At 34.8% G+C, this 16,973-nt stretch overlaps 3 long non-coding RNA genes across 7 annotated transcripts; 1 reads left to right on the top strand and 2 right to left on the bottom strand.

The window, feature by feature from the left end:
- Positions 1-1,554: 1,554 nt before the first annotated feature.
- On the top strand, positions 1,555-4,772 carry LOC111889877 (uncharacterized). Its single transcript, XR_002849649.3, has 2 exons — positions 1,555-2,079; positions 4,395-4,772. It is a non-coding gene; the product is annotated as an uncharacterized LOC111889877 (long non-coding RNA).
- Positions 3,840-5,873, bottom strand: LOC111889876 (uncharacterized). Of its 2 annotated transcripts, XR_002849648.3 has the most exons (4): positions 5,715-5,873; positions 5,413-5,544; positions 4,306-5,019; positions 3,840-4,179 (listed from the first exon to the last, which is right to left on the bottom strand). It is a non-coding gene; the product is annotated as an uncharacterized LOC111889876 (long non-coding RNA). The 2 variants fall into 2 exon arrangements; XR_002849647.3 differs by having other exon boundaries at positions 5,413-5,871.
- A 3,885-nt stretch (positions 5,874-9,758) lies between these two features.
- LOC122197576 (uncharacterized) lies at positions 9,759-10,636 on the bottom strand. Of its 4 annotated transcripts, none has more exons than XR_008232067.1 (4): positions 10,416-10,636; positions 10,223-10,267; positions 10,038-10,111; positions 9,759-9,896 (listed from the first exon to the last, which is right to left on the bottom strand). It is a non-coding gene; the product is annotated as an uncharacterized LOC122197576 (long non-coding RNA). The 4 variants fall into 4 exon arrangements; XR_006191172.2 differs by having other exon boundaries at positions 10,038-10,079; positions 10,186-10,267; positions 10,416-10,635; XR_008232066.1 differs by lacking the exon at positions 10,416-10,636 and having other exon boundaries at positions 10,223-10,392.
- Positions 10,637-16,973: the final 6,337 nt, after the last annotated feature.

Here is a 16,973-nt window from a genome sequence, read left to right on the forward strand (position 1 = left end):
GGATGTTACACGGGACCTTTCACTCTCAACTTGCTGAGTCCCTCCTTGAACTCGTCGAGTTACTAAATCTTCATAACCCAAAACTATGCCAACTTGCTGAGTCATCTCCTAGTCTCAACGAGTTTTCTTAGTAACAGAAAAGGTTGGGGGACCACGACCGAACTCGCCGAGTTATATGAACAACTTGCCGAGTCCCCATAGTCTAAATCCATTCAGTCGTTTCTAGTCGGGTTCAATGCTTCCAAACCATAGATCTGGTCCCCAATGACTAAGTTACCACGTAAAGTTGCTAACTTTATGTTCATGCATTGTGTCATGAAGTTAATAACACCAAAACTAAACTCTTAAAGAGATCTAAGGCATGGAGAAGGGCCAAGACTTAATAAAGCTGGCAACTTTAAGTCTCGTAAGGCCATGGACATCTAGATATGCAGTCATAACTCCAAAACATGCTTACATCCATGAATGGCCCCAAAATAAGCTCCTTAAGGCCCTAAACTACTCCATGAAGAGATCTAGTAAATGAATAGTCAAGGTATAGACTTTATACCTCAATAAGGCTGCTTTGACAACGAAATCTCTGGATCCAAAGCTTCTTCCTTCAACCAAGCACTTCTAGCTTCCATTCCTTTAAGGAAATACCAAAGAATCACTCTCTTTTCACTCACACACACTCAAAAGGCTCAAGATCACGAATTAGGGTTTTGCTAGACTGAAGGAGGCGATGAGGGAGGCCACAATAAAGTGTTAAGGTGCTTAAATAGGGTGTAAATCCTGAAAATTAGGGTTTCACTCTGGCAGCCCTACTCGTCGAGTTGAGGCTTCTCAACTCGTCGAGTAGACTTCAAGTCCTGCGCCCAAAATCCGTTTCTACTCGACGAGTTTGGTGCCTCTAACTCGCCTAACTCGTCGAGTCCCTTTGCAAAAATGAATAGTTTGGTTTAAAATACGTATCAGGATCCGGATGTTACAAAAATACATGAAAATAAAGGATTGAAGAAAAAAAGAAGAAAGAGTTTTTTAAAGGTAATATAATTTTTCAATTTAAAAAGTTAAACGATATCCTAATTTTTGAAAACCTTCATTTTAAAACATGTCAAAAACTTAGAGGATGTTTATTTATTTTGAAATTTAAAAAAGATTTTTAGACAAAATAACTTATTGATTTATGATTGTAGGATTTTTTTTTAAATGTTTGAAATAACAAAGTCATATAAATTATTTTTTAAAGTTTTTGTCTTAGACATCTTTTAATGGTATTTTAGTTAAGTTATTAGAAATTTTGAAAAATTAAAAATTTTAAATTATTGAAATCTCATTTTTAAAGTGTTGATGAAAAGTTAATTCAAAAGTCATTTTCATATTGTTAATTTTTTTTATTTAAATTAATAAGTTATTTTTAAATGAAATTTCAAACACCTTTTTCTTAGACTTATTTGTATTTTTTAAGTCAATAAAGTTATTTTAATAGATAGATCCCCTAAAAAAATATCTTTAAATTAAAAATCTATAGCAGAGTTGTAGAGGTCGTGAGAATGTAGTGGAGGAGTGGGAGGATGCTGCTTTGATAAGCAATGAGTATGGTTGTTTTCCACAATTTACAGGTCATGCTTTATTCGTATTTAACACATTCTCTCGGCTACATGATTGGTTAGTAAGTGGTGTTTGGGAGTGTTTTTCAATTAATCTATTGATTTTTTTGAAAAAGTTTTGCTTTCGGAAAAAATAATTATTTACACTAAAAATTTAATATTTACCAAATACTTTTTTAATTTATTGATATTTAAAAAAAACAAATAAATTAATACTACGTATTTGAAAAACTAATAAATTAATAAGTAATTTTGAAATGGACTCCACACACGCCAGAGTAAAAGATGGATTCAGCAAGAGGCCGTCGGAAGTTGAAAAGTTAGGGTTAGAGTCCGTCGGGAAAGACAAACAATGTGGCGGATCGAAGATAAGGATTTTCGAAATTAAGAAACGCCGGCAGCTTTCCGTGCTATGTGACGTTGATGTGGCCGTCGTTGTATTCTCCGCCCGCGGCAAGCTCTATGAATCCCACAATGGCGGTAACAGGTGTCTTCATCATTCTGTATGTTATATATTCAATATCATTTTCCGATTTTCTGCATAAAGTTTATGTTCTGATGTGTTCAATATATACTTCTATATATATATATATATATATCTATCTGCTGTTATGTACGGACATAACCCTCGATCTAGGTATAACTGTACATCATCTGAGGAGATTTCTAGGGCATTAACGAGTGAGTTTGTATGCTTAAAAATGCTGAACATACAACAACAATATGCCTTATGGTTTTGGAATTGGCTTTTATATGTACTCTATAGTTAGATAGGAGTCGTAATAAGCTATTCTCGGGGGCATTGGTTTTAACGTGGTTTGTTGTGAAGATTATGTTGATTTGATTTTCCCTACAGGTTTTTGACACGTATGGTATTTTTTAACATGCTAGCTTTGTGCTGAATTTTCATTATTTTATGGAGAGGTAAAGTAAGTATTTACATTCATGCATAACACTAGTTCTTGTACTTGCTATTTTGATTTTGTTGGTTTTGTCTTTTGAGTCATGGTTTGAAATCATTTAATTAACAGAATAATGTATATTTTTGGATGAAGGAATGTTCAGTTTGATTAGATTTACTTGAAAAATATAATAATCTCTCTCAGGTTAGCTCATGTTGAGAGGTGTCTAAGGAATACTCAAAAGGATTTATTATAGAATTTCAAGATGTCTATGAAAGGCTTACAAAACCCTTTTATATAGGAGTCAAGGAGCTAAATTTGTCATGCGTGCCAAATTTTAGAAAACTAAAATTGACATAAAAATCCTCTAATTAAGTTCCTAAATAAAACAGAAAGAAATGAAAACATATATTTTTGTCCTTAAAACAGAATAAAATAAAAATCGATATTGGGCAAATTGGAATTTGGGGGCTTAAATGGCGGAATTAGGAATCAAAAGTTACATTCATTTTAAGTTGGGCCTGTTTGGGTCATGTTTGTCTTTCTCTCATTTGTCAATGGGCTTAGTCCTCAATAAATATGCTCATCCACATAACTTTTGTATACATGTGTATGAATATGAGAGAGAGAGAGAGAGTCAAGTTATGAACATTATAAACTTTGCTGTTGTAGGTGTCAACAAGATCATTATTCTTGTAAAAATTGTTACAACCTTGTACATTAAGGTTGTAACAGGTGTATTAGGCTACAGATTAATTTCAAACAAAGCATCATAGCGTTCGACTTATGCATCGATCTGAACACGCTTTGTTTAATAATAAGAAAAATTTCTGGAATGAAATTAGTATGGAGTTAGAAAAACTACTTTTTAAATGTATTAATAGTTAGAGTTTTTTTTGGAGAGAAAAGGAGGGGAAGTGAAAGACACAAAGTATGTTTAATATCGGGTTTAATGGCAAGCCTTAAGTATGTTTAATTTCTTTAAGGGCTGAAAGAAACACTTGATCCAGCCATCCAGGCCCAATGAAGTGAAAAAGTTAATAGTATATTAGGTCAATTGTTAATAAAAATGAGGTGATATTAACATAAGTTTGGTTTGGTTTTTTATTTTTGGTTTAAAAGAAAAAAACTGACACCAATATAAAATTTTGTTTTTTTTTTTTTTTTTTTTTTTTACAGATGCCATCTGTTTTCAAAACTGCTTGGTTTTTGGTTTTCCAGCCCATTACTATTTAGTTTAAACAGCCACAAGTAAAATGGGGTAGGGGGCTTTGTTTGTTTAAACTTGTATAAAAATCAATGTCAAACGTAATTACTGTACAGAATCTAAGTAATGGAAAGCATAAAAGTTTAATGGTGAGGGAATTTGATTGAAATGCCAGATGTGAAGATAAATTTAATTGGCCAACTAGTACTACATTTACAGAAAGGTTGATCTTGGGTAGAAACAGTAATCAGACTAGTTAAATATCTACAAGTGTAAGTAGTGTATGTGTGCTCTATTACAAACTATGATGAATATTGTTGGGTGGTGGTTCAATTCAATATATTGAATATATAGGTTGGTTGAACTTATTAATAGGTGGTAGAGACTAAAGAAATGGCCTTAAAGCCAGGTATCTCATGGCTCATGCATGCTTCAGGGAATTAGGATTTAGAATGAACACCGAAAGTTATCACCACACCTGAAATTTAAAATCAAACCAAATGGGTTAAATATCTAACTTCTCTCAGGAATCCTCTAAATGAAAAGGACACACATCATGTACACTGTTGAATAGTAACTGTTTTAATCATTTGCAACTAACTACCTATATATTGTTTTTTGTGGTATGTGATTATGCATCTCAACCATTCCATTACATTGAATTCTTGGTTGCAACTGAAAATTTTCCTGCAGTGAACATGGTTTAGAGGACGTAAAGAGCTTCTATATATAGACCTGACCACACCAAATAAGGTCAGCAAGATGATGTAAATTGGTTCACTCAGCTCTCCAGTAGAATAGCTGAATTAGCAAGCCAAGCCAAGCCAAGCAAAGCATTCATTGAAATGCAACTCTTTAATTGTAAAGGCAGGCTTGCTTGTTGAAGAGTAAGTGCAAACACAGCTAGCTGAGAAAGGTGATCTTTTTTTGTCTGCTGCTACTTGTATGAGATTTAAATAAAAGGAAACAACAATTATCGAATCAAATATAAAAAAAAGTGTGGAATCTGGAATGTCACCTCCTCTATGGTCTGGTTGGATTAATGGCTCATGTTAGTTTTGACTTTGAGAAGTGTTCTCTTTGGATTAGTGAAATCTGCTTCATAAAAACATTATCAAGTATGAACACACAAAAAAAAAAGGTCCGATGGTTGTGACACTCCGTTAATCTAAACAAACATTCATGTGCATAATCTGAAAAAAAAAAACTGTGCACTTGTTGATAGACGAAATTGCTGGATTGTTGATAAGGTCGATCTGGGACATGTTGGGGCTAATTCACCCGGTTAATTGCAAGGTCGTTAAGATAACATAACCTCCTGTTACAATTTACAAATAACAAATCAAATTTGAAGTGATATTCCCATAATATTAAGAGTCGGCCTTATTTAATACCGTAGAATCTTATATTAACTAATACTAATTGTTAGTTTCTTTCTCAGCTTCCAGAGATAACTATTGTTACAAATTTCTTTTTAGTTTTCTCCAAATCTTTTGGGAAGATCTGAAGCTAAAAACTAATTTACTTCTGGCCATCAAATAAATTATTATCTTAACATGAAAGGACGAAGTTTGGTATGCAAAATATATCATTAAAAGTTAGCATAAACGTCAGATCTCACTTTTCATATATATTTTTTAATGTTTATGGTAGTTTAATTTAGAACATATCTTGCCATTTAAAAACTAAGCAGATATTTATTTAGACTTACATTAGCCAGATTGGTGTAGAGATTCAGATTCAGATTCAGATGGGGCTGGAGGTCTGAACGGCCTTGCAACTAACCAGATGAATTCGCCCCAACATGTCACACTCCCTCTTTTAGTCCTTCTGCAAATCAGATCTGTAGGGAAATTTATGGCAACATAATAATAATCCAATGAAAGAAAAAGAATAGGGTTCCTAGAGCAATCAGTTTTCAATTCAAGTTTAAATTATGGAGAGTCTATCCTTTTTGTATGCGAGTGGGTTTGGGTTTTGGTTTTTGGGAAATGGGACGATATAGTTGAATACCTTTATAGAGCAATCAGTTTTCAATTCAAGTCAAGTGCTTCAGGATGAAGTTATTGATGGACAAACCAGTTGGCGATTACACTGTATCGACATTAGTGCAAAGTGCTGTACTATATTTCCCATTGGGTAATGTTACTCTATTCCTTCCTCCCATTGGGTAACACAATTACATAAGCGGTTGTATTTAGTTTCTTTTTTTCTTTTTTCTTTATTAACAGCAATTTAATGTGTTTGTGCTAATATTTGCTTTAATTTTTTGCTTTTTTACTCTACTTTATTTCATAGCTAGTACGTTAAGGGAGTTTGAAATTGCTTATGTTAAGGTCTTAAATGTGCTTAGTAGATTATTATTAAAGTTTATTATCCTTAATAGGATAAATTACTGAAATTATCTTTGTGGTTTTGACCAAAATTGTTTGTTTAATCACAATTTTTTTTATTTGGACCGTCTGTTTGATATGATTTTAATAAATATATGGATCCTATCACCTCACACTCCTTGCTTCCCCTTCACCTCTGTCAACCTCATTCAACAACCATTGTTCATCTCCGAGACTATTCACCTCCAATAATTTGTATGTCCTTCCAACCAAATAAATTGAAATTGAACCAAAATAAAAAACAAACCCCATGTAATCACAATCAAAACAAAACCTAACCAAAGCAAAATAAAAAAACAAACTTGTAACCAAAATCAAAATCATACCGGAAATTGGTTGAATGGAGATGTCGGAGGTTCTAAAAATCGTAAATAGTTCTAGTAATCAAAATAGGTTCATAAATTGAATGTGTGTGTGTCCCCCTCCATAAAAATAGTTCTAGCAATCGAATAGGTTAGTCTCCTCTAGAAAGTGGCTCTAAAGGTCATGATTTCTAGAAAAGACGTCGGGATCTAATGTTGAACACAATGATTTCTAGGGCCACTCATCGGTCTTGAATATGCCTATTATTATGGTCGGACCTTGGACCTGCACCATGTTTCGACGAGAGTGTTGGTGAACTTCAATCCTCAAACATGGCTTCGATGAACTGCAATCCCAAACCAAATTCCAATAATTAAAGTAGGATTTGTGTCACATAAACAAAAAGAGAGGATTGTGGTTGATATACGCTTCATGTGACAGTGACTTCCTTGTTATAGATGCCGTCAATGAGTACAGTGATGGTGATCGGTAGAGCAACCCTAATTAAAAATAAAAAAAATTAAATTAATTAATAAAAATGATAAAAAAATAGAGAAGATACTTTGGTAATTTCATCTTCGGCGGAGACGAAAGATGCAATAAAAAAATACTTAAGGGACGACTTGAGTGTAAAAAAAATGGTTGAGGACCAAACGTGCAAGTTTGGTCAAACCACAAGGACGATTTTGCTAATTTACTCTAGTTAATAAGTATTTTTAATAATTGGATAAAATAAAATATATTGTTTTAGAAAATATATGATTTTATATAGGGAAAATGAAATTGTTGCATAATCAACCTTGTTTTCTTATGTAGGTTTTTTTTTATAGGCAATACATTGGTGTCGTCAAAATGTTTTAGTATTATTATTATTACTATCAAGACAAGTTGAGTTCAAGTTTACAATCTAAGATTGGAGGTGCAAAGTGTACATTTGGATTGATAAATGTGGATTCGAAAATATAGGGATCTAGTGGCAACGCCTTGCTATCCCTAGGGACAAGTTCCAAGGAGTAGCGCCCCTGGGGATAGGGTTCCAAGGGGAAGCACCTCTATCGGGGTTTAACAGGCAACACACTAAATAGGCTTGCAATCAGAATTGAAGTTCTTGGATTATCTCACTTCTAATATCGTGCATCTCATACACAACGAATCTCAAATTTTGGAAAGTGATATAATCATGATCCTTGAAACATTCAAGTAAATTGTTATTTGAAATCCGTAAACTCTAACACACAATAGGTCATTAAAGTTTGTACTTATGTGTCAATTACACTATTTAACGTGGGGCGAAAAGGTTATCCAATAAACAATGCTGGCTAACTTGACTTTTATTTAATAAGACAATTATTTAAGTATTATCACATACGAAATTCCGCATAATTATAAATGAGGTACACGATATAAAGTAGGTCTTCTTCTTCTTCTCTATTGTTCCATAATTTTAATAACAAAGAAACAAAGAAAAAAGCTAGGGTTTTTGAACTCAAGAATCATCGAAGGAGAGGAAATGTCAACTCGTAAATCATGATGGCCTTTATTTGATAATGGAGCTTAACTGTCAAAGGGGTGTTTCGTGGACATCTCTTCTCTTATACTAATGATGTGCAATTATTGATCATGATTTTGCTGGTATGACCTACGCCAAATTTTTTTCTTGACTCGAACATTTCATGCAAAAAGAATGTAAGAAACTTTACTACTATGAACCAAATAGACCCTTGTTAGATGGGGTTCGTCTTGTTGCAAATTATGGGGACTAAAATATTTGTTTATTTTGACCAGAGTGGTAAAATATTTGTTTATGTTGACCATATTGGTAAAATATTTGACTTCGGAACATTGTACATTCTACGATATGTCAACCCAAAATGTAAGTTTCTTCTTATCATACATATTCTGAGTTACTTTTATGTCAAGTCACATCATATTTTATGACTTTCCGTACAAAATAGTCATTTTTTCAAAGAAACATTTTATTATTATTCTTAACAAACTTATACCCAGTGCTTGGTTTTTAGAATATCACTTTAATGCCTACCTTTAAACACTAGACAAATTAATGGTTGACCCCTAGTGATACTCCACATTTCAAGCTATGATTGTTGAACATATAATGGTGCGGATGTGATTATTAAGAACCTGCATTGTTCGGTAATGTCAATAGTGACAAGGCTTCAAACAAATTTATATTAAAATAAAGGGTACTTTTAGTTTAGGTTTATAGTATAGTTATATTTATTTTAATATTACTATAAATATAAAAAATAGGAACTATATATTTTATAATTCGTTTTAAGAGAAAAAGTCAAAAAACGGCTGATATCTCAAATCATTTTTTCCAAGATTCAAGTGAAATTTAGTCAGTTCCTTTAAATATGTATCATACCTCAATGGGCATGTTCATTATTTAAATAAGAAATTTTACAACAAATAAAGTCAAACAAAAATATTGACATATATAACAATTTATTGTGCAAATAAAGCCAAATACCTGCATTATTCGTCATAGATTAGATGATAGCGAAATAAAAAATCATTACTTTAAAGAAAGTTAAGGCTTTTATACCTTCTAATTAGGTAATTCAGGAATGGGCAATTCGGAAATTAGGTCATATAAAATAACTCATATAATTTGTGATATTTTAGTTAATATCCCTAAAATATTAGATCTTCTTTATAATTAAAAAATATAGTTTAATAGTAGTTCTTACTTCTTATACCGTTTCGTTTTTTTCAAGCGGAAAAATAAAAAAAATTAATGATATAGTTGTTTAGTTACATAACGACACATGAACCAACTAATACTTGATCCCTCAACAAACAAATTAATGCTTGCCCCCTAGTAGTAAGCTTTCGTCTTGGGCTATGATTCTCTGGTAATGACACATGGACCAATTATATGCTTATTATAGACTACGTGGATATCCGTGACTTATAAAAATCTCCACATTATTCAAAATAGGATTTGCTATGATAAGTTTAGATGTTCTCGATTAGGCAAATCCCCATTCTCCAATACAACTTTCTATAATTATAATAATGGCTGTGGGTGACCACTGACCAATAATAATAATATATAATAATAATACTAAAAAGAGTATGAGTGAGGTTTCTTCATGGTTAATTAAGCTCCGATGCTGGGCATATGTATGTATGATAGTTATCGTAGCTTTCTTTCTAAAAGACGCACGCCTAACTAACTGTAGGAGCTTCATTCAATTCGTCGACAATTAAAGATAAACTTTATTAATTGCTGAACAAAAAAATTAATGTGCTTCAACAACAGCCTACACAAGAAAGAGTCTGATCCGGTGATAGATATAAAGATATTTATATTGATTTGTAGGAAGTAATTGTTAATCCTTGAAGAGAGGGAGTGTTAGAAGTTGTTGGAGTGGATCTGTGGTCTGGTGGTGGCAACAATATTGGTTAGCTGCAGACCACCTCCTCCACCACCACCGTCCTCAACATCATCTGTCTGGTTTGCCACCTGCAACTGTAAGTCAACAGCATTTCATCTCCAATGAAAACTAGACATGTTTTCATGGAAACTATATATATGCTCTTTTCTTTTCGACATAAACAACCGAGGAAAATCTTTGCAATTTTCATGTTAATAAGATATTTACGTACGTACCTGCTGCTTCAGTTCTTTCTTTTCCTCGCTTAATTTCCTTTCCTGCATTTTGTCAAGCTTGCTTCATAAGACACCTATTTAATCGTATTTTTTTGAGACAAAAAAAAAAAAAAAGGAGCCATGAAGGTCGTAAAAAATAAAAACCGACCTTAATTAAAAACAATCAACAATTTCCATATGCATACCAGCTGTTCATGAAAGCTTGATATGCGCTCCATCATTACCTGTGGCTGTGCAAACAAACATTATTTATTGTCAATCCTCAAACATTATATATATACAAGAAACATCCATCAATTCTGTTTTCATCAACGTACGTATAAACAGAACAGAGCATCATATATACCACAAAATAATAAAAAACAAAAAACTAATTACAAGACAAATTCAGGAGATCCAGATGGATTGAACAATTAAACTGGGAGCCAGATGTCTAGAACGTGTATGCATAAGAGCAGCATTATATAAGTTCCTCCTCTAACTCTGTCATGTCACTCACAGATACCTTATTTCCCTCTTCATCAACCCTGTCAAGTCAACCTCTGGGCCGGATTAACCTCCATATATAATAATAGATACTCATACACATATTATAGATATGTGTATATACCTTCTTATTACTGACTGTAGAAGCTCATTGCATGTTTGGAATCTTGTACACGTGTTGTTAATTTCCTGTGTAATGAAAAATATGATCAAAAGACTGAATACAAAATTTAAATGATAGAGCACAAATTACTTACTTACTCACCATATTATCTTGGGAAGCCCCTTCTTGGGTGCTTCTCTCTTCTGCCTCAAGGCAGCTTTTATGATATACCTGGAAACCATAACCTCCACACTGAACAATAAATAGCTAGTCAGTCAGATAATCAACCATTTTAGGTCCATTGATTTGTTCCACAATTCTATTTAAGGTAAACTTTTAGTTATTTCTTTATTTTTATCTTGGTGAGAAGTTATTGCCACATCAAGCTAAGGTGTATATATATTGAGTAATGATAACAAGAATGTATAACTGTTCTTTGGCTATATATGCAGATAATAAGGAGACTGGTAGGCCCATTATATATCTATCTCATCCGGATTTCTGGAATATCAATCAGAATTGCATTAAAAAAATGGAACCCAAGGCCTAAAGAAACATAATGTGATGTGGGAAGTAGCGGAACAACAGATTTCTTCTGCTGATGGAGCAGATCATGAGTCAACCAAAGTACAGTGAACTGGAAGAAGTTTGGTTTTCAAAGTTGGTCAGATTTTTTTCTGGAAATTAATTAGCCCTAAAAATATATGAACAGCTGTATTATTTATAGCTTTTCTGGTGCCAAGGAAGGATAAGCCCCACACTAAAGACTAAAGACTGAACCATATATAGCCAGTAATTAGATTGCAACCATAATATTAAACCTATTGACAAAAGTTAGCCCAAAACCAAAGTGTGGCCCATCAACTATAAAGCCCACGACATTACTTGAACAAGATCTGTTGTTGCAATTAATTCCTAAAACTATAAAGGATAAATGATGATGTTCAGGTACCAGGTAAGGTTGAAAGAAAAACCAAACATTGGTGCAGATGCTCACACCCCAGTAGGTAATGTTAGTGTACAAACAACAAATATAATAATAACATACAAACATAAGGGTAAGAGATCTAACTAGGAAAAATTCATCTTGTATTTCATGTCTTCAATTACAACGAACTAAAAGAGAATATAAAGTTATTAATTAGCCACTAATTTGCACGTTGGAATTGGAATTTTACGGTTGCGTTTAGTTACGGAAAAACAATTTTCATTTTCCGTTTTTTGTTTTTCCTTTTCGATTTTCGTTTTCCGTTTTCATTTTTCATTGAAAAATTTAGAGAACGCGTTTAGTTAAACTTATTCATTTTTCATTTTCAGTTTTAGAAAATTAGAAAACGTGTTTAAATGTCTATTTTTCTATCGGTTTTCATTTTTAAAAAACGGTAGTGGTAGTAGGGTGTGGGTGGGGGCGGTGACGGTAGCGGGTCGGCGGCGGTGGTTGTGATGACAGGCGATGGTGGTGGCGGTGTCAATTTTATCAGTGGTGGTGATGGTGGTGGTGCTAGTGACGGGTTAGTGGTGGTGGTGGTGATGGTAGGTCGATGATTGTTGTGGTGGTGTTCGGTGGGTGGGGGTGCGAGTGTGTGTTTGTGTGTGTATGTGTGTTTGTGGGGGTAGGTGTAGGTTTGTGTGTGTGTGGGTGTGTGTGTCTGTGAGGGTGGGGGTAGGTGTGGGTGTGTGTGTGGGTGTGTGGGTATGTACGTGTGTGTATGTATGGGTGGGTATGTATGTGTGTGTGTTTGTGGGTTGGGGTGTGTGTGTGTGTTTGTGGGTGGGTGTGTGTGTGTGGGTGGGTGTGTATGTATGTGTATGTGTGTGGGGGTGGGTGGGTATGTATGTGTAAGTGTGTGTGTTTGTAGGTGTGTGTGTGTGTAGGTTGGTGTGTGCATGTGTATGTTGGTGGGTGTGTGTGGGTAGGTATGTATATATGTGTGTGTGTTTGTGGGTGTGTGTGTGTGTGTGGATGGGTATGTATGTGTGTGTGTGGGTTGGTGTGTGTGTGTGTGTGCGGGTGGGTGTGTGGATGGGTATGTATGTGTGTGTGTGGGTTGGTGTGTGTGTGTGTGTGTGCGGGTGGGTGTGTGTGGGTGGGTATGTATGTGTGTGTGGGGGTTGGTGTGTGTGTTTATGTGTGTGTGTTTGTGGGTTGATGTGTGTGTGTGTGTGCGGGTGTGTGTGTGTGTGGGGGGGGGGGGGTGGGTGGGTATGTATGTGTGTGGGTGTGGGTGAGGGGTGTTAAGGTGGGGGTAGGTAGAAGTGGATGAGGTGAAGTGGGTGTGTGTTTATAGAAAAATTTTGGAATTAGAAAAATATGGAAAACAATGATTATCAGTTTTCCAAAATTTTCCAACTTGTTTGTAATTTTAGAAAACGGAAAATTTTCATTTTCCGTGAAAAATTTAGAAAAATAGACGAACTAAACGCGTTTTCAAAATTCTCATTTTTCTTGGAAAAATTTTCCGGAAAACGGCTCATTTTTCCGCAACTAAACGCACCCTACATCTCTTTGTTTTTGGTTGTTAAATTCCGTTTCATATTCCAATACCATTGACATCTCTCATTCCTTCTTCCACAACATTCTATGAACCAAAATCCCCACACTTAGCATAAAACTAATGACAAGTATGATACCATTACCATTTCATACTAACAACCAACTTACATTCTAACACCACTTGTTCCAATATACTGAATAATGAGAGACTCGAGATGGAACAATCTCTATGTGTGGTTTCATTTAAGGAACTACAATTTTGGAAGATTTTTCGATTTTTGGTAGTGTGTTTTGGGGTTATTTAGAAGTCCTGAATTTAAGAGCCTATTGGTGTTTTCATTTTAACTACCTTTTTAGTTTTTTCATTGTTCCCTTTTATTCATCAAGTAGTTTCCTTTTGCATCTCCAGTGGTTGTTGACAAATGGAAACTCAGGTATTGCTTTCGGCTATAAACATACAACTTTGTACAATGTTGAAGTACATATAAATGGAGAAAATCAAACTATTGAGGATGTGGTTGCATTGAATTTGTTGAACCAACGGTTTTAATGAATGTCTATGTTGGTTTCTGTGAGTCATGTGTATTCGGCAAATAGAAAAATATTATTCATGCAAAGATGGGGACATCACCAAAGGCTAGTAGATAGGAGTTGGTTCATGTTGATGTATCTACAATAGTTTCATCAACAGAAAGATCGCAGTACTGTTGATTCCATCACATAATGGTATAGGTTTATTTTCAACAAGATAAATATCATGTCTTCACTCCATTAAGAGGTGGAAACGAGTTGTTGAGAACGAGAAAAATATAATTAAAGTGTGTAGTTTGATAATCAAGGCGAATACATCATCAAAAGTTTTGTTGGGGACCTTTAGAGCTAATAGGGTTCAAGATTCCAAAGGTAGAATGACAAGGTAGGGCAATAAGTCTTTCTTGGTTGCTTTGTTTGACATAATGTCAAGCTTGAGATACAAAGCCAATAAATGTTTATCAATGTGTATCAATTGGTTATGTCTTAATTAAAGAATATTCTTAGTTATTGTAAATCCATTATTTATAGGAATTAACTTGGCATTTATAGCTAGGGTACCATGTGTAATTAGCCTATACATAGGATTTTCATCGGACAACATTCGTTAAAACATCATCTCTTCTGGTAGCCTCCTTTTTTGTCTAGGTTGACCCATTCATGGTTAGTCAGATCACTTCAAATGCTTTTACACATCTTATGCCCTCACTAAGCTTAACATCTCCCGTTCTTCCTTTCACAGTCTGTCATTACTAACCATCATACTTTCTATTGATATTACTTTCTTCAATGCTTACAACTTGTTATGATGTACGTCATGATGAAAATAGTGGAAAAGGAAATGATGGATTGAATATTTAGGTCAAAATGCATGATTGGCACTCTAGTTATGTCCAAAAATGGGACAAAATGAGAAATTTACATAATTCTAGTATAAAGAATAAGGTAAGAGATATAAGACTTAATTAATTGATAAACCCCCACTAACTCAAGTTTATGGAAGAATGAGAGGTCCAAAAGCAAATTCCATCATGGGGCCTGTGACATCAACCAATTAGCTCCCTAGAATGGGCTGGAAATCATTTGTTATGCTTTAGTATCCTAAATAATTATGTCATGCCCACTATCTCTACAGTTTGGCCAATTTTGATTGGGGATAACTTTTGTGGTCTTGTTGTAGTGTCTACCTGGTAGTCCAAACTTTAAGAGTATTTATAGTTATTTTATTCTCTTATTATAGGTGTGAAGAATTTTGTAAAACGTCTCTGACACCTCTCGAATGTGGAAGAATCATTAATATCATCTTTTAGAAATTGTCAGTAACTTCTTGTTCTTATTCTTATTGTTGTATCCTAGGTGAGGTCCTATCAAGGTCTCATTAATTGGTATCAAAGCATGGCTAGTTTTGGGAAGAACACATGTGTGGCAAAAAAAAGACCTCAAGAACCATTGAAGAAAGATGGATCTAATACTAGGGAAGATGGATAAAGGTAAAAGCTCTGAAGTCAACAACTCTGGTTTGGTAACACCTAACTCAAACCCCTAAATGAAGAACATTGGATTCGAGGGAGGTCTAACAAGGGTCCGGGGGTGGAGGTTCTGGGTTGGTTTTTGGTTCCTTTGATGGAACATACATATGGAGAGGGAGATTTTGATTACAAACATCATAAGGTCGATATGTCTCTATTTGATGGTACAAACCCTAATGGTTGGATCGTGCAAGCTGAGAGATACTTTGCAATCTATAAACTCATCAACGAGGAACAAGTAGAGGCCGACATTCTCAGCCTTAGCAGAGACGCCCTATCCTGGTTCCGGTGGTCCAACAAGCAGAAAACGATCGACACTTAGGAAGGTATGAAATCTCTTTTTCTCCACAATTTTCGGTCTCTTCGTGGAGGAACCTATATGAACAATGGGTTTCGCTTGAGCAAACCAGGACGATAGGTGACTATATACGTCGATTCATTGAATTGTCGGCGTGTTTAGATGACTTTTCTGAACCGGTAACCATGGTGACGTTCATCACAGGGGACTCAAGCCCAACATCACTAGTTCAATTGAGTTCAATATGATGTCATATTTGGAATGAAATGGTTACAAACTCTTGGAACCATTTAAACCAATTGGATGAATCAAACAATTGAGTTCAATATGGGAGATCAATGGGTGAAATTTCAGGGATAATGAGCTTTGGGAAAAACTCTTGCATCTCCAAGAGAAGTTCCCACATTCATAAAACAGGTCTTGGATAAATTCAAGGGTCTTTATCAAGTTCCCACAATGATCTAATGCTCAGATCATATTAACAGAAGGAACACCTCCCATCAATGCGCAATCGTATAGATACCCACTTCCATAAAGGAGAGATTGAGAAAATGATCAAAGACATGCTAACTGCAAATATCATTCAGCCAACTAACAGTCCCTACTCTAGCCCAATCATTTTAGTGAAAAAGAAAGACGTATCATGGTGGTTATGTGTTAATTATAGGCCCCTCAACAGGGCGACGATTCCCGACAAGTTTCGTATTCTGGTCATTGATGAATTACTTGACGAGCTATATGGATCGGTGATTTATAACAAGTTGGATCTTAGATCGTGTTACCATCAAATACGAGTTCGGGTGCAAGACATCCCTTAAACCACCTTTAGAACTCACGATGGTAATTACGAGTTCAAAGTCATGCCCTTCGGGCTCACGAATGCCTCGGTTACATTCCACTCTTTTGATGAACGGCGTTTTCCACCCTTAACTTCGAAAATCATACTCGTGTTTTTCGATGACATTCTCATATATAGTACTAGTAAGGAGATACACAAGTCCCTGTTGGGTTAATCAGTTTGTTTAATGGGTTAACGAGCGAGCGGGTCGTATATCATGTGTCACTGGTGGATTCGGATCAACAGACAACCTGGTCTTTAGTTGACCAAGTTTGGAGAAAATAATGTGGCTTAGTAGCCACCTCATTAGTCTCACATGTTTTGCTATCTTTTAGCTTTTTTCTTTTATGTGGTGTATGTTAAATAGGTGTAGTATTTTCTCTTTTGGCGTATCAGATAAAAAGAAAATTGGAAAACTTCTCCATCTCCTTCCATTTGTTGCAACTTTGATTTCATATACATACATGAGTGTTGTGTGGAGTGTGGGACATGAACCTACAGTCCCACCTCACAAAAACCTTAGAAATCCTCTAAGAAACATCTTACTTCTTAATCTTAAAAAGTGAGAATTGGGACAACCCTAGGTGTCATACCTAGAACATGAAATCTCAAATCTTGGAGTATAGGCTGAGGGGTCCAAAGTAAGGGCAATGTTAG

The sequence above is a fragment of the Lactuca sativa genome, chromosome 4 (assembly GCF_002870075.4).
Source record: "Lactuca sativa cultivar Salinas chromosome 4, Lsat_Salinas_v11, whole genome shotgun sequence".
NCBI classification, from domain to species: Eukaryota; Viridiplantae; Streptophyta; class Magnoliopsida; order Asterales; family Asteraceae; genus Lactuca; species Lactuca sativa.